Source organism: Triticum aestivum, chromosome 3B (genome assembly GCF_018294505.1).
Source record: "Triticum aestivum cultivar Chinese Spring chromosome 3B, IWGSC CS RefSeq v2.1, whole genome shotgun sequence".
NCBI lineage: Eukaryota > Viridiplantae > Streptophyta > Magnoliopsida > Poales > Poaceae > Triticum > Triticum aestivum.
In genome coordinates, this window is record NC_057801.1 from 64,343,648 (window position 1) to 64,371,126 (window position 27,479).

The following is a 27,479-nucleotide window of genomic DNA, read 5'->3' on the forward strand; positions in this document are numbered from 1 at the left end:
CTCCTTGAACTTGTCGGAAAACATCTTAGCGACAAGTCGAGCTTTCTTAATGGTGACACTTACCATCATTGTCCATCTTCCTTTTAAAATCCATCTGTACTCAACAGCCTTACGACCATAGAGTAGTTCTTCCAAAGTCTATACTTTGTTTTCATACATGGATTCTCTCTCGGATTTTATGGCCTCGAGCTATTCGTCAGAATCCTGGCCCACCATCGCTTCTCCATAGCTCTTAGGTTCATTGTTGTCTAGCAACATGACCTCTAAGACAGCATTACGTACCACTCTGAAGTAGTACGCATCCTTGTCGACTTACGAGGTTTGGTAGTGACTTGATCTGAAGTTTCATGATCACTATCATCAGCTTCCACTTCAATTGGTGTAGGCGCCATAGGAACAACTTCCTGTGTCCTGCTACACACTAGTTGAAGTGATGGTTCAATAGCCTCATCAAGTCTCCACCATCCTCCCACTCAATTCTTTCAAGAGAAACTTTTCCTCGAGAAAGGTCCCATTTCTGGAAACAATCACTTTTTCTTCCGGATCTGAATTAGGAGGTATACCCAACTATTTTTGGGTGTCCTATGAAGATGCATTTTATCCGCTTTGGGTCGAGCTCATCAGGCAAAACTTTTCACATAAGCGTCACAACCCCAATTTTTTTAAGAAATGACAGCTTAGGTTTCTCTAAACCATAGTTCATACGGTGTCATCTCAACAGAATTACGTGGTGCCCTATTTAAAGTGAATGCGGTTGTCTCTAGTGCCTAACCCATAAATGATAGTGGTAATTTAATAAGAGACATCATGGTATGCACCATATCCAATAGGGTGCATTTATGATGTTCGGACACACCATCACACTATGGTGTTCCAGGAGGTATTAGTTATGAAACAATTTCCAGAAGGTCTTAATTGTGTAACAAACTTGTAACTCAGATATTCATCTCTATGATCATATCATAGACATTTTATCCTCTTGCCACGATGATCTTCAACTTCACTCTGAAATTGCTTGAACCTTTCAATAATTTAGACTCGTGTTTCATCAAGTAAATATACTCAGAATCTACTCAAATCATCTGTGAAGTAAGAGCATAACGATATTCACTACGTGCCTCAACACTCATTGGATTGAACACATCAAATGTATTACTTCTAACAAGTTGCTCTCTTGTTGCATCTCACTGAAAAATGAGGCTTTTCAGGCATCTTGCCCATGTGGTATGATTTGCGTGTCTCAAGTGATTCAAAATCAAGTGAGTCCAAAGGATCCATCTGTATGGATTTTCTTCATGCATATATACCAATAGACATGGTTTGCATGTCTCAATCTTTTAAAACAAGTGAGTCCAAAGATCCATCAACATGGAGCTTCTTCATGCGTTTTATACCAGTATGACCACTACAAAAAAAAGACACATCCGTGACATTTTGGGCCGAACGGAATTTCTTCCTGTCATACATATGACACTTCTATGACGATAATTGTGACAAAACCCGGTATCATCATAGATGTGGTGGGCTCCTACTTCTATGACAAAAAATCATGACAAAAAATGGGCTTTTCGTCCTGGGCGGGCCGGAGACGCAGCTGCATGACATTCTTTGGGCCGTCCATGACGGAAAAAACCATGGTAGAAGCGAGGGGGAGGAAAATTTTGGGGAGTTGCCGGTTACGGTGGGAGGTCGGGGCCGAGTGATGCGCGTTTCTCTCGTACACGTACGCGCGAGTGTGCGAGGCGTTGACTCTAACTGAACCCGAGCGAGGCGTTGGGCTCTAACTGAACCCGAGCGATTGCACTCCAGGCTATGCATTACTGAACCCGAGCGATCGATCGATGGCTGTTAACTGAACCTGATGGAATGATTCCTTCCCTACTTCTGGTAACTGAAGCCAATCGATTGGATGAACAATGAACGTTGCGGGGGGGTTTGGATGAACAGTGAGCGGTGGCGTTGCCTCTGGATGAACAGGACCCCGTGGTGTGGAGGGCTAGATGAACAGTAGATGGTGGAGGGGTGGCCGTGGAGGGGTGGTTGAACAGGACCCTGTGGTGTGGAGGGTTGGATGAACAGTAGATGGTGGAGGGCTGGATGAATAGTAGACGGTGGAGGGGTGATTGAACAGTAGCCGGTGGAGTAGCGCGCCGTGGAGGCTGGATGAACAGGAGCCCGTGGAGGCTGGAGGAGGTCGACGGTAGCCCGTGGAGGCTAGAGGAGGTCGACGGTGGAGATGAGCAGTATCTCGTGGAGTCCCGTTTTGCGGTACGCCACACCCCTCCTTATGAACAGGACCCCCGTTTCGACCGTAGGAGGTCCGTTTCCTCTGTTTTGCGGTACGCCACACCCCTCTCGATGAACAGGACCCCTGTTTCAACCGTAGGAGGTCCGTTTCCTCCGTTTTGCAGTACGCCACACCCCTCCCGATCAATAGGACCCCCGTTTCGACCGTAGGAGGTCCGTTTCCTCCGTTTTGCGGTACGCCACACCCCTCCCGATCAACAGGACCCCGTTCCGAACGTGGCCGGTCGAACACAAGGTCGTATCCTCCGTTGTGCGGTACGCCAGGCCTCGTTTCCATCGCCTGTTCCGTCCAAGCCGTTGGCTCCCACGCGTTCCGTTGCCTCCCGATGAACACGACGCATTCCGTTGCCTCCCCATGAACACGACGCATTCCGTTGCCTCCCCATGAACACGACGACGATGTTGTTTCTCCGTTTCGACCCAGCCATGTACGTATGCGCGAGTAGGCGTTTGAGACCCTGCCCATATGTACGTACGTGGCCGTATTTTCTTTCTTGCACCCTCGCCGATGTACGTACGTGTACATGCTACGTGCGTGCCTCTACATCGACACGTGTGCGCCTCTACCACGACACGTGCGTGCCTCTACATCGACCAGTATGTACGTACAGTTTCGCGACGAGAATGACAATGCTATGTATGCTTCGACCAGGTGGGTCCCGACTGTCAGGCACTTCCTTGCCTGCGAAGATGTAGCTGGTGGGTCCGAGCAGTCAGGGGGGCGAATCGTTTTGGGTTTTTTTTGCCCGGACGCACTTCCTTGCGTGTGAAGATGTAGCTGGTGGGTCCCAGTAGTTAGGCGGGAAACATTTTTTTTGCGAAATACTGGTGGCCCGTCCGGTGGGTCCCTGCTGTTAGGTGGAGGAATAATTATTTTGCGCGTAATAAGGAGGCACTTCCTTGCGGCCGCCGTGAACCCAGCTGTCAGCCTCACCATGCATAGTAGTCTTCCGATGGAAGTCAGTCGTTGACCACATTGACCACGCCGCGCCGAGAGCACCACGGCGGTGGATGACGGCGTGGCCTAGGAAGGGGACGATGCGGAGCCGGGGAAGATGCAGCAATGGATGCCCACGTGAAGAGGAGTACGAGGGTGAGGCTGTCGTCGCCGCAGAATAACAGGGGGTGTGGGTGAGTAGAGGGATGGCCTGGCCATCGGTGGGAGTATTAGGGGGCGGTGAGGCCTCCGCCACATCACAGCCGGCCATGGGAGGCAGGAGCACGAGGCACGACCGGCGCTGGTTTGGGCGGCTGGAGCAAGAAGACCAGAGGTTGAAGAAGCACTACGGCCATTGGATGGACATCATATGGTCACTGGAGCTAGAATCGTGCATATTATTGACTAAGCTGATAAAGCCCTCCATCCCCGTCAACTTAGTAGGCCCACAAGTCAGCCTGCCACTATACTGGGTCCCTGCTAACAGGTGGAGTATTCATTTTTTTTGTGCGTAATAAGGAGGCACTTCCTTGCGTGCGAAGATATAGCTGGTGGGTCTGAGCTGTCAGCGGTGGTAACATTTTTTTCATGAAATACAGAGGCCCTTTCGGTGAGTCCCTGATGTCAGGTAGAGGAATCATTATTTTGCATGTAATAAGGAGGCATGTCCTTACGTGCGGCCGTGGACCCAGCTGTCGGCCTCTCCACTTCAGATGCATGTCGGTCGTTGACCACGTTGATCAGGCCGTGCCAAGAGCACCAGGGCGGTGGACGACGGCGAGGCCTAGGAAAGGAACGACACGGAGGCAGGGAAGACTCGGCAGTTGTTTCCCATGCGGAGGGGAGTATGACTGTACGAGGGTTTACTGGTTCGTCTGCCGTCGCAGGAGAATAACATCAGGTGTGGGTGAGTAGAGCGATGGCTAGGCCAGCGATGGGAGTACGGTGGGGCGGTGAGGCCTGCGTGGCAGCAGAGCCAGCCGCGGGGAGGAGGGAGCAGGCAGTCCCGCCGGCGCTTGTTTGAGCGGCTGGAGCAGGAAGAGCAGAGATTGAAGAAGCACGACGGCCGTTGGATGGCAATCCAACAGTCACTGCTTGTGCGTTAACCTTTTTTTAGGAAAGCCTCAAATCTGTGGAAAACAGCATACAACCCATCTGCCATTATTTCTAATAATTTACAGCCCATTTGCTAATTCTTAAGGGTTTTTTTGGAGCCCATATTCTTTTTGTTAGCATTATAGCCCATACTGTGGCCACGGTTAAAAGATTATACGAAATTTTGCATATTTCGGTGCGGTCCGAACTGTTTTTAATCCCGAAATTTTGACTCACATTCAAACTGATTTTAAAAATAAATGTATATCAATATAAAATCCAACAAATTCTCCACGCATAAAAATTAATGTAATTTAAAATCTCGAAATGAAAAAAAAACGATATTTGAAACTAATTGCCGGTTTGATGTGTTTTAAAAATGTACAGCCCATTTCTCATTACTGATGGGCCATTTTCTCGGTCAGCCGAATGAAAGCTCTCCTCGTCTTGAAAGATTTGTAGCCCAACAGGCCTGACAAAGTGACTTACTTGGCAAATCACAAAAAAACTGGGTTGTGGCCGTGGACCCAGCTGTCAGCCTCTCCACGTACAGTACTCTTCCGATGGAAGTCGTTCCTTGACCAGGTTGACCATGCCGCGTGGAGAGCACCACAGCGGTGGACGACGGCAAGGCCTAGGAAGGGGACGACACAGAGCCGAGGAAGACGCGGCAGTGGAAGCCTGCACGGAGAGGAGTACGAGGGTTCACTGGTTCGGCTGCGGTGTGAGGTTACCGTCGCCGCAGGGCCTGGCCAGCGGTGGGAATAGTAGGGGGGCGGTGAGTCCTCCGCGGCAGCACAGCCGGCCACGGGAGGCAGGAGCATGAGGCACAACCGGCGCTGGTTTGGGTGGCTGGAGCAAGAAGACCAGAGGTTGAAGAGGCACTACGGCCGTTGGATGGACATCGTACGGTCACTGGAGCTAGAATCGTTCATATTGACTAAGTTGACAAAGCCCTCCATCCCCGTCAACTTAGTAGGCCCACAAGTCAGCCTCCCACCAAGGTGGGTCCCAGCTAGCAGGGGGAGTATTCATTTTTTTGTGCGTAATAAGGAGGCACTTCCGGTGGGTCCGAGCTGACAGCAAGGGGGACGTTTTTTTCGCGAAATACGGTGGCCCGTCAGGTGGGTCCCAGCAGTCAGGGGGCAAACATTTTTTTCGCAAAATACGGTGGCTCGTCCAGTGGGTCCCTGCTGTCAGTTGGAGGAATCATTATTTTCCGCGTAATAAGGAGGCACTTACTTGCTGCGGCCGTGGACCCAGCTGAGACTCTCCACGTACAGTATACTTCCGATGGAAGTCGTTCCTTGACCACGTTGACCTCGCCACGTTCCGTTGCATGCATGCGTCCATGAGCGTGGTGCGTCCCCACTGTCAGTCTCTCACGTACAGTCATCTTCCGATGACTCTCGGTTGTTGACCACGTTGACCACACCATGTCGAGCGCACCCAGACTGGAACGGCCCGGAGATGGGGAAGACGGGGCAGTGGAGTCGCAGATGGAGAGGAGTGGGAAACTTCACTAGTTCGGGTGCGCGGCAGCACAGCCACGGTGCCGCCCACGGGAGACAGGAGCAAGAACAAAGGTTGAAGAAGGAGCACGGCTGTTGGATTAACATCCAACGGTCCAGCTGCTAGAATCATTTGTTGATTAAGTTGACAAAGCCGTGCATACATGTCCGCTTAGCAGGCCCACAAGTCAGTCACCAAATCTGACGGGTCCCAACTGTCAACAGGATGAATAAATTTTTTCGCAAAACAAGGAGGCACTTCCTTCCGTGCGAAGATACAGCCGGTGGGTCCCAGCTGTTAGGTGGAGGAAACATTTTTTCAGCTTAATAAGGAGGAACTTTCCTTGCATGCGACCATGGACCTCATGGGTCCCAGCCGTCAGGCTCTCCACGTACAGTCCTCTTCCGATGACTCTCGTTTGTTGACCACGCCGCACCGAACACAACAAGGCGGTGGATGACGCGAGGCTCCGGATAGGAACGACTCGAAGATGGGAAAATGCGGCAGTGGAGTCGCAGATTGAGAGGAGAAGGGTTATAACTGGTTCTGTTGCAATTCATATCAAACTCAGGTTCATAGGACACTTTCATATTCATAGCCAACATTCACTATCAACAACTCAAAATCTTCATATATACACAAGCTCAGCATATCTATGCATCCAAATGATTGATAGATTACACAACAATATTCATACATAATTCACAAAAAGATTCAGATATACACATGTTCAGTATGTTTATGCATCCAAATGATTGAGATCACAGCCAATATGATCCATGGATGAACTTTAATTACCTAGGGTACAGACTAGTAAATGGTGTTCAATCAGAGGTACTTCTTGCTAAAATTAGTTCTTATACGAGTAAACTTTCGAGTACATAAGAGGCAGCACAGACAATCCGAACTTTGCTTGTAGGTTTATCCTCAAATAGTGGCCTCGTGCCAAGGGAGGTTTGAGCAACTTGGCCACTACTTTCATCCAACTAGTTTACTGGCTCATCTTGGTCCTGTATCTTGCCAAAATTCTACATTGCAGACGAGAAAGGAGGCGGTTGAGAAAATGAACCACCCAAATTTTTTGTGCGGTTCAACTGAAATGGAGCATCCTTGGCGTGCAGACTGATTAAGTGCCAGATGAATATACGCATCAACCAACTTGTCTGGAATCTTTAGACTCCATGCCATATAGTTCTCTACCATATGTGTCGATAACCAAAAGGCACAAGTTGGGACCAAAGACTGGACTGCATTTTTCTGGGCTATGCACCAAGCAATATTTTTAGCGTTCACTCTCCTAATACTTGGAGTTTGACAATTGGTTGACGCCGGTTGATACTCGAATGAATATAGGCACTCCTTGTCAACATCGATGCTTGTCTGAGTGAACTTTGGAGTACATAGCAGCAGCATAAGTACCTGTCCATCTGATCATTTTGTGCAGTTCTACTGAAATCACCCGATGTAATGATGTGCCTGCGAGTTCAGGCTCCAAATTATTCCTTTATGAAATCGGCAAATAGTAGCACAATACCAAATTACCAATACATATGACAGGCACAATAATCAGGATAAAGACCAGTACCAACTTGTGTGAGGTAGCATATCAATTACTATTTCCTTTGACTGGAAGCCGAGATAAGCCAAGCGACTGACAGCAAAGGAAGAAAGGAAGTGGAGATTAGCGACTGACAGGAAAGGACGGAAGCTGTCGAGGCAATGAAGCACCCAAAGTTTTTGTGCAGTTCCACCAAAATCGAGCATCCTTGTTGGCACATATATTGAGAGAGTGAGATTACTGTAATAGTGGGACTAGTTGATGAAACATACACTAACAAATAGAAGCACCCTCATTATTTTAATGGGTAAAGTTAGCAACATAGTAGTCTTGCTTAAAGAGAGGTATTAGTTTATTTAATCAGTGCCAATTAGCTCAATTCAACACTCAAAGCATTGCCATTTATCATAGGTTGCAAAACTTAAAAGTGCAAAGATAAAGGAGTTTCTCATGACAGTAACACGATACAAATAGAGATGACAGCAAACTAATATGGATGAAGGCCTTAGGCCCGTACCAACCTGAGAAAAAAGCTTATTCATGTAGTCCCATAAGAGATGATAAAGCACTCACTGGAATCACACAATAGTATATATATTTTTGTGCACTTCAAATGTATGGTTGAAATCACTCTTGTTTACTAGTGCTAAGATTATATCGAAAGATTATCAAGAACTTCCAGCAGAGTTAAAGCACTGGCTGGGATACAGTTCATTGTATTGTCTTGTGTAGTTCCACTAAAATGTATGATTGGCACAACATGATCCCTGTTTGCACAAGTAGGAACTAGGTGAAACCTTCATTAGCTTAGTGACAAAGGATAGGAAGACATTAGCATATTACTCAAATAGTAGCATCAAATTCATGATGGACAATACGCAAAACATTGCCTCATTGAACCAATGGCAATAAATTGACATGCAAAACAATAGCACTATTATGTCATGACACTAATAATATTTCCTCCCTGCTCCACCACATGATTCACCTCCATAGACAAACATTCACACGTACATGATTCAGCATAGGGTCCTACTAAAGATTTGTTTAACTCCGACAGGAAAATTAGGCAGTAATAGATTAGTGGTACTTAAGTACTCCTAATTAATTAAGTGAGACAGCAGAAGTGGAAGGGCTCCCTGGAGGATCGTCTCACATGTAAGGTAGTCATTGCCGGAGCCGGTGAATAGCCTTGACTGAGGCATCTCGCTTCAGCAAGATCGCCTTGGCACTGTTTATTCTTCTTCTCCTTCCTCTTCATGCTTTGTTTCTCTTTCTCCTCACCAGTTGGTGAAACCAAGTACATGATTGGCCTTCTAATTCAGAATTGGTTTTGTCAGTGAGGGAGTACAAGTGTACTAGTAAAAAACAACATTATTTTCTCATGGCAGTCGGAAAATAGAGAAGAACACATGCATTAAATATCATTCTTACCTAAAGGAAGGTTATGGCGCCAATATGGATGATGAGGATTGGAACACAGATCTCCCTTTGTGCAGTTCCACCAAAATGAACCAACTGGTCCATCTGACATTCCAGTTAAACAACACAAAAGTCACTTCTTTTAAGAAGAGTTTTGTGCAGTGCACCAAAAGGTCACAACAGCAACCAGGTGAATTGGATATCCCTGTTTGCACAAAAAGGCACAGAGGAAACAGTCAGAGTCTCAAACAATTACAGACAAAAACATTTGGCTAAACTTGTCAGAGTCTCAAACAATTACAGGCAAAAACAGTGGCATGGCTTCATTTTTACCAGGGACATTATATTAAGAACAGCTAAGGCTGCGTTCGGTTCACAGGTTTGGTGCAGGATTTTCGTAGGAACACAATTCCTACGGTATTCTTTCCCTTCCAACAGTTCGGAACACGAGAAAGGTGAATAGTGTTTCATAGGAAAGCTGGTCTGGTCATACTGATTCCATCGGATTAGAAACATCCATGCGCTGCTCATTTTTTGGGCGGAAGCCCGAGGCAGGCGCTCGCTGCCATGCGTTAGACAGGTTGCTGTGATGTGTTTGCCGGAATAAAAAAATCAACCTATGTGTGGTACGTGAGGTGAGGACAAGAGTAGTCACTATGCAGCTGAATAAACAAATAGCATCTCATACTGCCAAGCGTGCTACTCTAAAAAAACAAATCTGTACATTTTGTAGTCCATCTGAACACATTCTCTTGAGAGTTTCCTCCGGTTCGCTGTTCCATAGTTTTATACCTACATTCCTTTCCTATTCCTCTATTTTCATCAAGACCTATGTTTTCTGCCCCTTTATTCCGACCGGAGCCTAAATATTTGGTATAAGGGCATGGGACAGTGGGTGCACCAGCAGTACAACACCATGTACGTAAACATGGGCATAAAGTGGTGATTTATAGTTTGTTGCCCCGAGAAACAAACATCCAAGAAACATATCTGGGTTGGCCCATTTTTGTTCACTCTAGCCACCTACTCCTATGTGTGGATAGCAAATCTAGTCCGGGTCATACCACTGTGTACAACGTTACCCCTATATTTCCCTTTTCGACCAAGAGACCGGTTGGATGACCAGTATGTACTACTTTCATCCCCTTTCCTTCCTGTTTGTACCAAGTTCGATGTACATACTAAATTCCCCCACCCCCACTTTATTTCAATGACAAGTATTTTCGGACGGAGGGAGTACAAGATTCGACTCCATGAAGTAGCTTTACCTCTAACAATAGAAGAAAAAAATATAGGTGACGTTGGACCATCCGATTGAGAGGGGCTGAGAGGTAGAAAATGATGCACATGCAGCGACGTAGCGAGCTGGGGAAGTAGAGCTAAGGTGGTTTTGAACGAAGATATACCTGAAGGTCGTCGGGATGTGGATAGGTGGGCGGCGGGAGGCCGGATCCGCACACAGGCAACGACGAAGGGATCAGAGGACCTCCCGCGCCGGCGCTCGGCCAGAGATAACGGTGCGGCCGGCAGTGGGTCTCCTGCCTCGCTCTTGACGACGGCCTAAACGCTGCCCCTCCCCCCCTTCACCGGCGGATGGGGATACGTGGAAAGTGTGGGAAAAATAATGTGGCAACATAAGACAAATATAGTCACGATCCAAACAGCCCCGTGATTTTTTGTGACATGCATGAAAATTTGGTTAGTTAAATTTATAGTCAAAATTTGGCAAGGTGCATCAAATCAACACATGCAAGTATCAAAAGGAAAGTCACGGCATGCATGCATGCATGCATTGTACTCCCTCTATTTCCAAATATAAGTCTTTTTAGAGATTGCAACAACTGACTACTCCCTCCGTTCCTAAATGTAAGTCTTTTTAGGGATTCCACGACAAACTACATACGGATGTATATAGACATATTTTAGAGTGTAGATTCACTCATTTTGTTTCATATGTAGTTCATAGTGAAATCTCTAAAAAGACTTATATTTTGGAATGGAGGGAGTACATACGAAGCAGAATATGTCTACTCCTACATACTCCCTCCTTTTCGGTTTATAAGGCTCAATTCAAAAATCTCACCAACCAAGGTAGATGGTGAGTGGTGGAATACCTTTTAGAGTTTGCAAAAGCACCCAAATTAATCCTCTTGTTTTCCTCAAAAAAGTATGTTTACCAATGCATTAATTGCAATGCATACATGCATAAATTACATGCATTGGTCAATTTTCTCTTAATACTTGCATGCAATGATTTAATGCACCTTGGAATCTGAACATGTGATGGGAAACAACCAAATTGAGCCTTATAAAATGTAAAAACTAAAATTTTGAGATAATCCCTATAAACTGGAAAGGAGGGAGTATGAAGTAGCCCATTTGAAATGTGTAAAAAGACTTTTATCGAGTGCAGTGCTTTGATGTGTCGCGTCAACTCATACAAGACCGAGAAATTTGATTACTATGACGCCCTCTCCCTCGCGGACTGAGCTCCGGTGCCTTAACTGCACCTGCCTTTGGCTGCATGATAGGTGGGCCAACCACCTGTTGGGCCCACCTGTCATGGACGCAAAGGCAGGAGCAGTAAGTAGAAGCTTTTGCTACACGCTGTCCCTCCCGCACGAGGTGGACGGACATGCAGCAGTGGATTCGATACTGTAGAAGTAGGAGTAACATCATTGTTCGTCTTCTCGAAGAGGCAAAGAGCCAGGCGCAAACCGAACGTGGCAGTTGCGAACGCTCGCGTGGTGCGGTTCCTTGGAGTACTAGCCAGGCTCTTGCATGAGACAAAATTGCTATTCTTTAACAATTAAACTCCATTATCCATTGGTTGATACTCATTCTGCATAGGTCCACGCGCTTAGCACCGTTTCCTCCTGGAGTCACCAATGTTTATTTGCTAATTAATAGCATTCCATGCAATGAACTAGCCATTGCAAGTCATTAAAAGCATGCACACCTCTCATCTCTTATTGGTTGATATGTATGTCAAGAAACAAGAAACAAGGTAGAAGTTAATGCACCGCACCTAAGTGTTTTGGGACTATTTGGTTTTCATAAGATGACTTACAGACCTAGACGGAGGGAGTAGTATAGACCTGTAAACCGGAAAGGAGTATTTGCCTTTCTAGAGATTTCAACAAGTGACTAGACTTCGGCTCAAAAAAAAAGTGACTAGACTACACCATGTGTAGTACCCCCTCCCTTCCAGTTTATAGGGCTCAAATCTCAAATCTCATGAACCAAGGCATTTTGCTATTGGAGGAATGTATCTCATACTTTACAAAACTACCCTAATTAAACTCATGCATTCATTACATAGTTCTCTCGTTTTCCTCTCCGCCTTGGTCGCGGTGCACAATATTGAGCACTCCTATATGACTAGCCACTCTATCTACATGTGGGACATTTCAAAGCATCCGGGCCCGCGTGCCATCCACCAAATCACAACGAGGTGCTACAGTCAAGACTCACCTGTCACCCCGGTGTGGCCGTCATGACCCGTCATATCACAAAACCCACACCTTTACCAGCAGTGGTAATGTGCTCTCCAAGTTGGACCGGACAAAGCAACCATCATTTCATTGGAACGCTTGTTCAAGCCCTTTCTTCCCTTTCTTGAAGAAAACCTCACTCTGGGCTACTCACTTCTGCCATTTTTCTTCTCTACCAATGAAGGAAAGGTGGGCGAATCAGTTATGCTGCTATATTTTCATTCCAATAATCTTCTTTTTGCGAAGCACCGACCGATTCTCACATCCTATTCTTTTCCCGTTTTCATTGCGATTGTGGTTTCCTTTCGATTGATTTTTGTTTGTCAGTTCATTGATGGATCCTGGAGCACTAGGCAAAGAGTTGCCGGCGGACAACCCACTAGAGACAGCGATCTCCAGGAAGCGAGCACCGACCAACGAGTTGACCATGTTGGCGGGCCAACCCATGGAGACGAAGAACTCCAAGAAACAAGCACTGGCCAAAGAGTTGTGGACGTTGGCGGACGAACTCCTCAAAGAAAGTTGGAAGAACAGCAAGGGCCCCACCGTGCCTACCCCGGGAACTCTGATTGCCACCTATGTGAGGCTCAAGACCGAGTTTGAGGAGATAGTCGCCGTTGAGAAGCAGTATTCCCCTGCCAAGGTGATGGCCCCCATCGAGGACGAGGAGATGGCCCCCGGAGGGATGAGATCCCCCGGTGAGCTGCACAAGGTAAAAAATAATGGCTTATTACCATAGTTGTGGTTTTTGATTATTTGCAATGTGCTTGCTTTTTGATTATTTGCAATGTGCTTGCTAATATGTTAGGGTTGTGCAGGTGCCGGTGGTTGTCCTTGATGATTCCGATGTTGTGGCCCGTCCTGTTGGCATCACCCCGGAGATTGATTCCGATGCCGCTGTCCATCCTTTGGACATCGCCCTAGAGATCGATTCCGATGTCGCGGTCAGTCCTGTGGACATCGCCCCAGAAATCGATTCCCATGCCGCTGTCCGTGCTGTGGTCATTGCCCGCGAGATCGATGATAAGAAATAGTTGGTCGCGCTAATCCTTCAGGGTAGTTTGCATTGCCCTGTGTTTAATTACCAGAACGATGCGTGTTATCAAACCATCTTAGGGCTAGTGCACTGTCTTGTGTGGGCAGATCTTGCTACTTTTGTTTGATAGTGAATCATGCGATGAATCATGTGAACCCTCCCCGAGTTATGGAAACAGATGTATCCTCGCCAGCTTTTGATGTAACATATGGCATGCTTAGATGTAAGTTTGAGCTGTTTATCATATCAGCAGGGCTTGCTTGATGATTCTTGGTGTTAGTAGGCTAGCTACTGTGCGAGCTATACACTACTAGGAAAAGGGCTATAGATAGGATTGATAGTAATGGCGCACCAGGTATGTTGTGCGCCACTACTAGATACTAATGGCGCACCGGTTGTAGGTGCGCCATTAGTGTGGAAGACACTAATGGCGCACCAGAGACACGGTGCGCCACTAGTATTGATTTTTTTCATTTTTCCGTACATACTAATGGCGCATGATGTGAAAGTGCGCCATTACTAGCTCTAACTTGTAATGGCACACCTTATAGACAGTGCGCCATTAGTATATTTTTTTACTTTTTTGCAAAACTACTAATGGCGCACTATGTAAAAGTGCGCCATTACTAGTTTAAACTACTAATGGCGCACTTTTGCATAGTGCGCCATTAGTATGTATGTATGTATATATATATATCTATATATATATATATATATTTTACTATTCTGCAAAAACTACTAATGGCGCACCACCCGCAGGTGCGCCATTAGTAACCAGGGTTACTAATGGCGCATTTTGCTTGTGGTGCGCCATTAGTAACCTGGGACCAACAAGATATTTTGGACACCCCACCTACCCACTCACTTTCCCCACTTCATTCTCTCCACCTCCTCCTCCAAGCTTGTCTCGGCTGCCTCCTCCTCCTCACCTCATTTCCACCATAGATTCATCAAAATTAAGTGGTGAAATTACCTTTTTTTGATACGTAAGTAAGGTGAAAGCTATCTTCATGATGTAGATCTACTTTTTTTCTCCCTAGCTCGCTCCAACAACGTGCACATGCACTTTTTGTGGCCTAGCTAGATCTATGTATGTTTGTGGTGTTGCTTGTGTTTGTGGTGTTGCATATATGTTTGTGTTTGCAGGTACCGGTATTTGAAATGCGATAGTTGCCAATATTTTGCTGGAATGTTGATTCATTTCCGTTTCGGCGAGAATTTTGGCACTATGCATTCTTTTTGGTCCTATTTTTAGGGAAGGTCATGCCAAATTTTTTCTTGGTTCTAAAATATCGTTTTGCTCTACCCCGCAGGCGACCATGGTCCGCACGATGACCGAAGGCATCGTGAATAGGTTTTTGAGCTCCGCGAAGGCCGAGATGCTTCAAAAGAACGAGACGGAGATAAGATGTCCGTGTCGAAGATGCAAGCTGAAGAGCCTTATTGCGGACCCGGATTCCGGGCAGGTGCGGGACCACCTGCTCTTGCGTGGTTTCATGGATGGCTATCGGTGGCAAGGTGATGAAGATGACTATGAAGTCATCCATGGGGGCCGGGCACGAATGAGGAAGCGCAACAAGACAAGTACCAACCGTGGCGAGGGCGGGCGAGAAGACGAAGAATATCCAGGACATGATCACGGCGGTGATGCTGTACACAGTCATCATGTAGAAGATGTCGTACATGACGATGAGGAAGATCAAGACGAAGGGCATGATCATGAAGATGAAGATGCCGGAGCAGACGACGATGGAGGCTGGGTGCAGGACCCTCATATTCAAGAGCTGCTTCTCAAGCAGACGGATAACGCAAGAGCTGCCGCCCGAGAGAAAGCCAAGATGGATCAACTGGAGATAGACGCGGTTACTCCATTGTATGAAGGATGCAGGCCCGAGGATACCCGCCTGAAAGTAACGCTCATGGCTCTGGAGATGAAGGTAAAACATAGAATGACCGACGCATGCTTCGACGAGAACATGTCATTCTGGCACGAACGTCTTCCCAAGGGGAACAAGTGCCCGACCAGTTTCGAGGAGGCGAAGAAAATCGTGTGTTCTCTGGATTTACCGCACGTGAAATACCATGTGTGCATGAACAATTGCATCATTTATCGGGACGAGCACATGGAGTCTACCATATGTCCGGTGTGCGGCGTCACTCGATACAAGAAGAGGAAGAAAGCTCCTCGAAAATCGGTGTGGTATTTTCCGATCACTCCTCGTCTGCAGCGGTATTTCGCGGACCCTAAGGTAGCAAAGCTCCTGCGTTGGGCATCAGGCAGGAGCTTCACGCTAATGATGATGATGATGATGATGATGAGGCGAAGCAGGACACAGAAAGTCGTCGCAAAGGCAAAAAGGCCAAGAAGACCGGAAATGACTACCCTCCCGTGTGCTTCACTCTAAGTCAGGAGGAGATCGAGCAGTTTTTCACCTGCCTCCTAGGAGTAAAACTTCCTTACGGTTACGCGGGGAAGATAAGCAAATACCTAGACCCAGCGAAGCAGAAGTTCAGCAGGATGAAGTCTCACGACTGTCACGTGCTGATGACACAGATACTTCCAGTTGCAATCCGTGGGATCATGGACGCGCACGTCCGTGAAACGCTATTTGGCCTATGCAACTTTTTCGACGTCATCTCTCGGAAGTCGATTGGCGTGAGGCAACTCAGAAGGCTACAGGAAGAGATCATGGTGATACTATGCAAGCTTGAGATGTACTTCCCGCCCGCATTCTTCGACGTCATGGTGCATCTGCTGGTCCATATCGTGGAGGATATCATCCAACTCGGGCCGATGTTCCTGTACAGCATGATGCCGTTCGAAAGGATGAATGGTGTCATCAAAGGATACGTTCGCAACATGTCACGTCCAGAGGGAAGTATAGCCAGGGACTTTCTGACCGAAGAGTGCATCTCCTACTGCACGAATTATCTAGGCATCCAGAACCCCGTTGGTCTGCCCGTCAACAGGCAACTAGGCAGGCTCGCTGGATGGGGTCACCGTGAGGGTCGCCGCGAAATGCATGTCGACTTCGAGGGTCGACTCGCCGACTTTGAAAGAGCAAACCTAGTCGCGCTACAGCACATAGACGTGGTCGATCCTTGGGTGGTAGAGCAATAAACCTTTATTGAGAAGACGTACAATGACCGAGGCCAACAGAGGACGGACGGAGATATAATCAAATTGCACAACTCATGTTTCACGCGTTGGTTCAAGCAGAAGCTTCTGTTGTACCCTTTACATGAGGATTCTTCCGCGGAAGAACAACTCATATTCGCCTTGTCACAGGGCGCCGAGCACAACCTGATGACCTATGAGGCGTACGATATCAACGGCTACACATTCTACACCGAGGACAGATACTACGGAAGGATCGAGGAGATATGGGAGCTGAGCTACGCTGGAGAGAAGGTCCCGATGTTCCGTGTCAGATGGGCCAAGAGCGTCCTAAAAGAAGACCGGTATTTCACCACCATGGTTATACCCGAAGCCAAATCCAAGACTGCGGGCGCAAACGTCACCGCGAAAAATGAGCCATGGGTACTGGCTTCCCAAGTGGACCAATGCTTCTTCATTACCGACCCGTCAAAGCCCAGTCGTGTTGTCGTGAGGAGAGGCAAAAGGAAGATCATCGGAATGGATGGAGTAGCCAATGAGCAAGACTTCGACAAGTACGGCGACCCGAAGATCGAACATGACGACGATGATGAAGTAGCAGCACACACCACAAGAAGAAGCAGGACAACCCTACCTAAAGGACGTCCGTTCCACAGAAGTACTCCATTTGCGAAAAAGAAGGGCAAGAAGATTGTGAACAGATAGCTAGCTAAGATCGATTGTATTTAAATCATAGTCTTCATTTCTCGATTGTATTTCATGGGCACTTTTTGATATCATGAATATTTTTAAATTTCATGGACACTTTTTGAATTCATGAGGACACTTGATCTCGATCCCCCTCCATCTCGATCTCGATCCCACCCGCACCCTCCCCCGCTAGCTCCACCGCCCGCACCCTCCCCCGCTCCACCGCCGCCAACGGGCACCCCCTGCACCCTCCCTCGCTCCACCGCCGCCGCCGATGATATTTTCGAGTAACAAATTTGAACATATTTTTAAAAAAATTATTACTGTTTTTATAAAAAAATATTAATGTTATGATTTAAACAAGTTTGAACATATTTAAACACAAATAAATATCAAACATGATTTAAAATGCATAAAAAAATATTGGGGAGCCTGGGAATCGAACCCAAGACCTCCTGCTGTGGGTGCTACGTTCTGACTAGTCAGGCTAGTGGACAGGTTCTGTTGTATATAGGGTTAGGTGGTATATAACCTGACAAGTCGGGCTAAATTACTTATGGCGCACCCCTCGGTGGTGCGCCATTGCTATGGATGTACTTATGGCGCACCCCTAGGTGGTGCGCCATTGCTAAGCCTCCCCCCACACTAAATTAAAATCCCCAATCCCCTCACATTTCTCTGTAATCCCTCCCCTGCCCGTGCTCGCCATGCTCGTCGTCCCCCCACACCCGACCGTGCTCACCGTCCCCGGCCGTGCTTGCTTCCCCCGCCGCACCCGACCACCTCCCTCACCGTCCCCCCTCCGCCCGCGCCTGCGCCCTCGCCGTCCCCCTCCCCCCGCGGCCCCGCCTGCGTCAACCTCCCTCCTGAGCACGACAGCTAGGGTTCCTAGCCGCCGCGGCGTGCCCAGCCGGCCGAACCTGACGCTGCCCAGCTGCCCCTGCCGTCCTCCACCACCGGTCACCTCCACAGCAGCCGGCGAGCCAAGGAAGTACTCCTCCCGCGACCTCGCCGCCCACACCTCCCTCAAGCCCAGGCAGGCGATTTCAAATTCAGCAATCGTCTTTCCCTACCCTCATGGTTCGAATCGAATCGTCCGTCCGGCCTGGTTAGAGATCTCGCGCCCACGCCCACGCCGTCATTGGAATTTGGGTTGGGGGCGGGGAAAGGGTGCTAGGGTTCCTCGGCCCTGGGGACACATGCTCCAGATCGGGGTGTATTGCCTCTTCCATCTCCGCGCGGTAGAATTGCTGGCCCTGGGGACACGGGTTCGAAATGCATGCGCACCTTAATGTACTCACTGAATTTTAATTGACAGTAAAATTCAGTGTAATTTTGGTTAATTGAATTAAATGTAAATTCAGTTAACTCATAAAATTAAGTGAAACATTTGGTCTGATTGAAATGCAGCAAGTTTTTTGGGGGTCCTAATCAGTTTTCTTACAAAAACTTGCTTAAATAGCAGCAAGTTTGAATACAGTGTATGTTCTGTAGCTTGTTTAGAAAGATCACTGAATACAGTGTATGTTCTGTAGTTTGAATTGTGTAGTGTTCAGGGTTGTGTAATATTCAGACTTGACTAGTTCTAACCCCATGCAGAAACCCTAAATCCCCAATCCCTTCTACTCACCACGTATGCTCATTTATTTTCCTTTTGATGAACAGCAGGTTAGTGGATTGGTCAGCGGATCTGAAGGTCAGTGGATTCCAAGTAGCCAGATCAAAGGTAACTGAAGAAAACACCATTGCTCTGTTATGCTTGTGATGGCCTGAATGATGGTGTATAGATGTTCTTTTGATTTTTGTGATGTTCAGATTTGTTACATCAGATCAACTAGACATGATTTGTTACATGGTTGTAGACATGTTCTGTTGATACTTGTGATGGTCTGATAGTTGTAGACATGTTCTTTCGCCATATCCCAAACACCATGAATTGGTAAGCTACTAGTTACTGCCATACCACAAACAAGTACTTGGAGTTCTAGCTTCCATGCACTAGCCTATCAATGGCGAAAGAGAAAAAAACACTGACTAAGAATATCAACATTTGTGTCCATGCTTCGATGCAGAAAAAACATTTGTGTCTATCTTCCATGCACTAGACTATCAAAGCTCTTTTTACCAGCTGTAAGGAAGTGTGCAATGCAAGACCTGCATTAGTTAGTGGATGAGGCCACATGACCAGCTTTAGGGTTTAGGGCTTAAGCCAAGAGGAGAAAGAAAGGGTTGTCCATATGAAAAGATACCATCATTATTGTTTCCACGAATGTGGTGTAATATATGTGGCATGTGTTTGTTCATCTTTTCTGCAGGAGCATCTTTGAGTCCTGACACCTTCTAGTGGTGCTGGTGTCTTCACCCAAGAAGATATATTGCTGGGTTTTGTCTCCGACCATCGTGTTGTGATGATTTTGCAGGTACCCCGAGAGGCCCTTGAGTTTGCCGGAATGTTGATTAACTTCCGTTCCGGCAAATTCGGGTACTCCATATGTCCTATTTTCAGCAAAGGTCATGCTAAAATTTTCCGTGAATTTTAGCATGACTTCGCTAAAAAAAGGACATATGGGGTACTTGCGACTAATGCATGGGCCGGGGTATCTTAGTACTTAACTAAGTAGATCAACTGCCCCTTTATTCTTGCTGCATTAAACCATAGGTGGCAATAGAGCCAAGTGATTAGGCGCAACTTAGAATTCTCCTTAGCATCGATAAACCCTAGATGATAAACCCAACATAGGTGGCAATAGAGCCAAGTGATTAGTGCCAAGTGATTAGGCCCAACCTAGGGTGCCTCGGCACCGATAAACCCTAAATGATGAAAACTTAACTTGGCTGCCCCGAATGCCTCAGTGTCGATGAGAACCAAAATGATGCACGCTTAGGCTTTTAGGGTGCCTCGGCGTCGACAAATCCTAAATGATGAAAGCTTAGGCTTTTAGGGTGCCTCGGTGTCGACAAACCCTAAATGATGAGACCATTATCTTGTTCCTTGACAATAACCAACTTTTTGGCCAAACTTTTTTCCTATTTAGAGCGAAACATGGCCCACAACGATGAGGCCGGTGGTTCGGGCGGCAAGCAATTCTGGGAGCTGTCCCAGGAGATGGAGGAACAACCTCACCGCTATGAGGACGCCACAGAAGACACCGATCCTGATTACACAACCCCTAGTGGCGTCGGGGATGACACCACTGATGGTGCCGCCGAGGATGCCACCACTGATGATGGCGGCGCACACACAGATGGCAGCCAACCGAAGAAGCAGAGGAAGGACCGGCGCCCGAATGCGCTCCGCACCCTCAAGGAGGAATTCACTCAAGTGGACTCCGACAGGAATCCAACGGAGCCCAAACATATAGTCAAGGGGTACGCGCTTCAGCTCGGGTGCATTCTCCGGAGCACCGTCTCGATCAACACCGATAACCTTTAGGAATAAGGACCACGGGAATTTGCGCAACCTCCTCTTCACGAAGCTGCACAAATGATACAAGTTCCCCACCGGATTTGAAAATACACGCCTCTCAGGGAATAAAGTGAACAGTGCCGCCCTCACAAAGATGAGCACGGCCCTGTCTACTTGGATAAGCACGGTGAAGAGAATGATTGATAAAGGTGATACTTATGAGAAGATCAAGGCAAAATATCCTTTGATGAGCGAAGATGAGTACAAGGAGTTCAAGATCAAGTGCGAGAGCAGCGCAACCTCCGAATCAAGTCAGTGGGGGAAAGAAATGTGGGAGTTGAACTTAGGGGAACACAAACTCGGTCCTGGCGGTTACAGAGTGGCGGAGCCTATATGGGACAAGGAGGATGCGGAGCGTGCCAAGCAAGGCCTACCGCCCCGCTTCGAGAAATACAGCGGTAACAAGCAGACCAGGAACTATGTCAGGGCCCGGTACAAGGAGGACCCGATAACAAAGGAGCTTACCACGGATCCGAAGACCAGGGCGCTTGAGCTTGTTCTGGTAAGGAATACACCCTCGCGTAATTAGCTTCATCTGGTTGCACTCTAATTAATCCCCAATATTTCTAAATGGTTCATGTTCCTTTCGCAGGACACTGAAAGCAGTAGCGCGGGGTCGTCTCAGAGCTCCCCTTTCGACACCCCTTTAAATAGGGCGTTGAACGTAATGAAAAAGAAGGATAAGCTCACTAAGCCGACGTCAGCTGGTCGTGTGGCCGGCAAAGGCTAGTCCACAAAATGGGGGTCATACTATACCGCTGGTGTGCAGAAGGAGAAAAAGGCCAGCTCGGAAAGCCAGACGCGCGAGGTTGAAGCACTCAAGGCACAAGTGGCGCGGATTCCGGAGCTTGTCTAAGAGAAAGTGGAACAACAACTGGGAACGAAGCTCAACGCCATGGTGCCTACGTTGATTCATGGGCTGACGACGTGGATTGCGGGCGGCCAACAGGGGCCTCCCCTGGTTCCCAGCTTCATGGCCAGCAACTCGCACAACGCGTAGGCGGCGCCATTGGTGTCTCCGGCGGCGCCATTGGTGTCTCCGGCGGCGGCGCCAATGGTGTCTCCGGCGGAGGCGGTATTCGTGTCTCCGGCGCCGGCACGGGCATTGGAGCTTAATGCACCCGGGTGTACGCCGGCCGGCACCTCGCCAGCAAGCGCCCCCTCCGTCAGTTGCACGCCCGCCGTTGGTGGTGCCTCGACATTAGCCGAGCTCGACGGCATCACGGTAACTAAGCCTCTCGGCCGATGACTTCATCTCCTTGCCTTTGACTGGGCATCCCTGATGCCCTGTACATGTTTTCGCAGGGCACTGCCGACGTTCCTTGCACTCTTCTGCACTTCGTGGGCGCCGAGTTGGTCGATGTCACCAAGGGAAGAATTGTTCAACCGGGCAACCCCATGTTCCACGGTAATCCGATGCCACCCACAATGTATAGGGTTGAAGTGGTTCGGGTGCTACCAGGCTGCGACAAGATGTTACCTCCGGTTCCACCCGCTAGGGCCGACGAAGAAGATGAGATGACCCTCAGCGCCTGCGTAAACTGGCCCCTGCTTTGGCCGAAGAGCCAGATTCGTTTGGGGGCGAGGGACACCACCCCACAGACAAGACCGCCAGTCGTGCCAGTGCCAAGCCATGGCAAGAATGCCGCAACGCTACCGGACCTGCCGTACATCCCTATGGCACAGGATCCGGACAGCCCTATGGCACAGGATTCGGATGACGACGACAATGACGACGGTACATTTACCAAAGTCGATAAGTACTTTTCCGAACATGGGTACGCTGACGAGTTCTGCGGGCCTCTTTCTCAAGAACCCAACCAAGACGACCGCAATCTAGCTGGTACGGCAGAGAAATCCAATTGCAACAAGTGTCGTCTGGCGTAGGAGACGCCTCCAGCTCCCGCCTTCACCGAGCCTCAGATAGCTGAGGTGCAAAATATTATCAGCCCCAACACGCTCAAGAAGGCGGTCTGTGAGCAGAACTCGGTCCCATTACAGGAGATCAAGAAGAAGGGACGGAAATGAAAGACTAACAAGGGCGCCGGTGCGAGCCAGCCGGCACCAAGTTCGATCTGTGCTCAGGACGGGCCACCTTCACCTAAGGATATCTCGAGGAGGGTGCATGTGGCGGGTAGGGCGATGCTACCGCCAAATATGCTGAATGCTGCAACCGGTGCTATACGGAGTCTGCACGACAGTCTTCTTTCTTTGGAGAAGCGGCATCTCAGAGAGAAGGATGTGGCATACCCGGTTTTCGTGGCCAAGGTGCCAGAGGGCAAGGGCTTTGTGGATGGCGACATCGGGGGTACGATTGTCCTGCGGTTTGATGACATATTTGCTATGTTTAACCTTCATCCGTTGCACTACACCTTCGTTTGGATGTTTTCGCTGAGTATGGAGATGCGGATCATTAGAGACAAGACCCCGGACATCGTGATAGTCGACCCCTTCTACATGCGTGCCAAGCACTTGAGCAGCGTTGGGGACCGCCAAGTTGCGAGTTCACACCTCGAAGGCGTCATTCTGGCAAACCCAGATAAGGATAACTTCCTTGTGGCTTACTTTCCCGAGTAAGTCATCCCTTAACCGCCCCGTAACATATGATTTCTTAGATTTCGATCGTTCTTTTTTTTCTAACATTCCGTGTTCTGTGCAGTGACACACATTGCACACTCATCCTCTTAAGCCTGAAATATTCCATGGCCACGTATTTCGACCTGAACCGTAACTCCAAGATAGACTACACAAATGTCAAGAAAGTTCTTGATGATGTTCTCCCCGGCTACGCCAAATCTGGAGGCACCTTCACCAGGACTGTTCGTAAGTACGGCAAGCACATGTTCTCACACAATACGAAGTTCTGCTGCGTCAAGCAGCCGCCTGGCGGTCAGAAGGATGCCTACTATGCCCTCCATCACATGCGGGCGATCATAAGGGACCATCATCAACTTCTGCTACCAGATAATCTCAAAGATTGGGCCGCGAACTTGTCGGCAATCCAGGACGCGGACCTCAGACAAGAATTCTTTCGCATCCAGTCATACTTTGCGGACATCATCCATCAAGATGTCTTTCATACGTCGGGGCAGTTCTACCTCAGATATCAACCGTCCAACAATGAGATAGATGGAATGCTACAAATGCAGGGTGACAAGGACCGCGATTTCATGACCATCACGACAGACGGCGGCTTCATCCACGCTCCTGTCGGATGAGTCGAGTCGAAAGTAGTGATGTGTAGTTCTGAAACATTGATTGGCTCATGTTGTAATTAAACTTTAATGAATTCGTATGTCTCTTTGGTTTGGACAGTCGTTCAACTTAGATGTAATCGATGCTATTTATTAATAGGACCATGAATCATGCTATCAATGTCTTGCTTTTCTCTTCCGATCCTTTTGTTGCATACTTACATATTGCTTATGTATTGTCTGTTGTTTGGCTTGTGCATAGAGATGCCGTCGTATGTCGTGTACATGGGTAAGGTTCCCGAAGTCTACGACGGCTGGGAGGAGTGTCGGAGACAGGTTCACTGTTTCAGCGGTAATAGTTACAAAGGGTACACCACTAGGGCGGAGGCCGAATCTAGATATGCCCGCTATCTAGCAGGAGAGAGGAGGGAGCGTTGGAGGAACCGGATAAAGACCAGTTTGATTGCGATGATGCTGATCGTCATGACCACAACTCTCTTCTATGTGATGGTAGTTTAGATGATCGATATCGACTTGTAATGTGAAGACAAACTCGATACTCGCGGTCTTGAGACTTGTAATGTTTTATCTTTGTTCGGTCTTTTGAATTCGGAGACTAATATGATGAATTGTATTCGGAGACTAATCTTCTATTGTATTCGATGAATCTGATGTTGCTGTGTGCTGCTGTCTATATTCTGCCCAATAATATATTTTGTAACCTGTGCAAAAATAAGAAAAGTAAAAAAAACAAATATTTATACTAATGGCGCATCACAACTAGGTGCGCCATTAGTATGCCAAAGGATACTAATGGCGCATCAACATAGCATGTGCCATTAGTATTACAAAGCACATGCTTAAGTATGGCCCCCGGGAGGCACACTAATGGCGCATTGTGTAACATACTAATGGCGCACTTCTTGGTGGCCATTAGTATACCAGATGCTAATGGCGCACCAGTGGTGCGCCATTAGTAAAATATACTAGTGGCGTGCTACTAATGGCGCACTGGTAATGCGCCATTAGTAGGCAAAACCAGTGCGCCATTAGTAGGCCTTTTCCTAGTAGTGATTGTACTTGCAAAACACCCACCGAAGAGAAACGCTGGGGCTGATGAGCTCGTGGTACGCTTATACTTATCCCTCGTCGATCGACCAATAGCCGTAGCTCTTAAAATTGTAGGCTTAGCGATCGATCAGACAATAGTCGACATACATTCAGGCCTCATTTGGTTCATAGGGTAGGAAAATCGTAGCAAAAGTATAGAGAACGTGCAACACAAAATCATAGCAGTGCAGAGACGTACTCCCTCCGTTCCAAAATAGATGACCTAGGCGGGCTAGTTTGGCCTAGTGGGTTTCAGTGATATGACATGGTACAGTGTCGTCCAGTCTTCGCGTGTGGTAGCAGTATTGCGGGTAGAGTGAGTTTTCTTGAAGAAGCGGAATTCAACGAAGTCATGATGGTTCCTTCGTCCGAACAACTTACAGTGGGAAAGGTTGGGCCTGCGATATGACCGGGGTAGACCAGGATAATTTTGTGCATGGCAGGTGGACCAGGATGGTCGACGTCCCACATGTCGGCGAATGAAAGTATTCTTTCCGATATAGAGGACGAGCAACGAGTATTCATTGTTTATTTTTGATGAAAGCTATTGTCTCCACTGTTACTCCTTGACTTTGTCAATGCCTCTCTCTCCTACACATAAGCGGGGACTACTTGATGTGCATGCAGTGGGCAGCTGGCGTCTTGAGGGGCCAGGGCGGTGAGAGCGGGCTCCGGAAGCGGTCCAAACTCTAGCATGGGCCACCTCACATTATCACCATATATTTCTTGGAGTCTGTGCGTGGCGGGTGGGCGATCTCTTCTCCCTCCCCCGTTTCTCTCTTCTCAGCCGACGCCCGCCGAGCGATTAGATTTCGGCTATCGACGGTTTATTCTTTTTTGAGGAATCGACGGTCCCACATGTTAGTGAAATTGCAAGACAACGCGTGTCCCCTCTGGTGAGCGGTGTGCGAGCCGGACTGTCGGGGTTGCGACGCGTACGAGTCGTAAGTGTACTGCCTTTTCCTTTAGAACTTGCAAAGTGTAACATTTTCGTGCGATCGATCGATAGAAATCCAGAACAAAATGACGAGGGCGGTGCTTTCCCGCTCGTTAGGCGGGCTAGTTCGAGTGATATGACGTGCTACAGTGCCGTCCACTTGCTCCATTTTTATGTAAGCAAGAGTTTACACTCTTACGCAGGAGGAGTGCGAAACATCGCGGATCTGATTTTGATCGAGGGATACCTGTTCCCTGCCAAATAATGGAGGATTGTTAGTGATTATAGCATGATAGTTAGGGCATCTCCAGCGCTGGCCCACAAATTTACACCGGCATCTGTCCGAGGAGACTGATGGATGCCATCCGATGCTGCCCGCATACCTTTCGACAAATATATGAACTAACCCGACGAAATTCGTGCAAACAAAGCAACTTTCAAATTAACCGGATGAAATTCATTACATTTCGAAAACTTTTCCTACAAACTGGACGAAATTCATTACATATTTCGCACAAACCATACTAAACCTACTGTAAACCTAATCTAAACGATCGCCGGTGCCCGACCACCATGTCCGGCCATGAACCCGAGAAAGTCGGCCATTGCCTTTGCCTCCTCCTCATCCGCCTCGATAACCTCCTCCTCTGGGCGGAGCACAAGGTTATGAAGATTTCCGCCTCCACGTCGCCGTCAAGCGGCTAATCGGCCGCCGATGTTTACCCCACCAAGCTTGGCGTCGACTGAGTGGAGTAGCGGTGGCCTTCCCGGGACCAGAGCGGCGGCGACCTACCATGTACTACTCTTCCTCGCTGCCGGCTGCGCCCGCGCACGCGCGCCGGCTTCGTGGTCGTGGCGACGGAGGGCGGCCTGGGGGGTGCCGGCGATCTGCTTTGTTTGCTCCTGCGATAGTACATCGAAGAGAGCTTTGGAGCGTGCCCGGAGCGGAGCCGCCGATGTCCCTCGTCTGCTCCTGCGACAGTACGTCCAAGAGAGCTTCGGAGCACCAGGAGGCCATGGTTGAAGTGGTGCCGACAGAAGGAAGGGACCGGAGGAGAATAAGTGTGGGTCTTTGGCTATGGCTGGGAGCTGGGGCTCAAGTTAATATAGGGGCAAATGGTAATGAGCCGCGGCATACGGATGGACAACTGGCTCCGGAGTAGGTTCGTCGGGCGTGAATGCGGACGCTGCTTCAGCGACTTAACTGCAGATGCGTTTGTGTTACTGACATGTGGGCTCAACGGGCATCTGGCCCGCATGTCAGTGACACACCAATTGCACCTGCAGTTAAGTCCGGTGAATGCGGCATTGACATTTCGGAGAGACGATGACCATTTCAGGCGGGAAGCGCGCGCTAGCGATGGAAGGGGTTTCGGTGTGCAGTGGCACTAAGATCGGTCGCTCACGATAGTACATACTCCGTACCATACTACCATAGTACCCTCTCTAGCTTAGGCTGTGTTATAGATTGTCGTTGTGATGGATGATATACATGAGCAAGGCGGTCCGAGTATGACCGTTGGTGTTGAGCCAGGTGAATACATGCTCGGCGTTCACGTAGGCCTCCATCAAATGTCTAAACAGTAATGTCAGGCACCGCCGG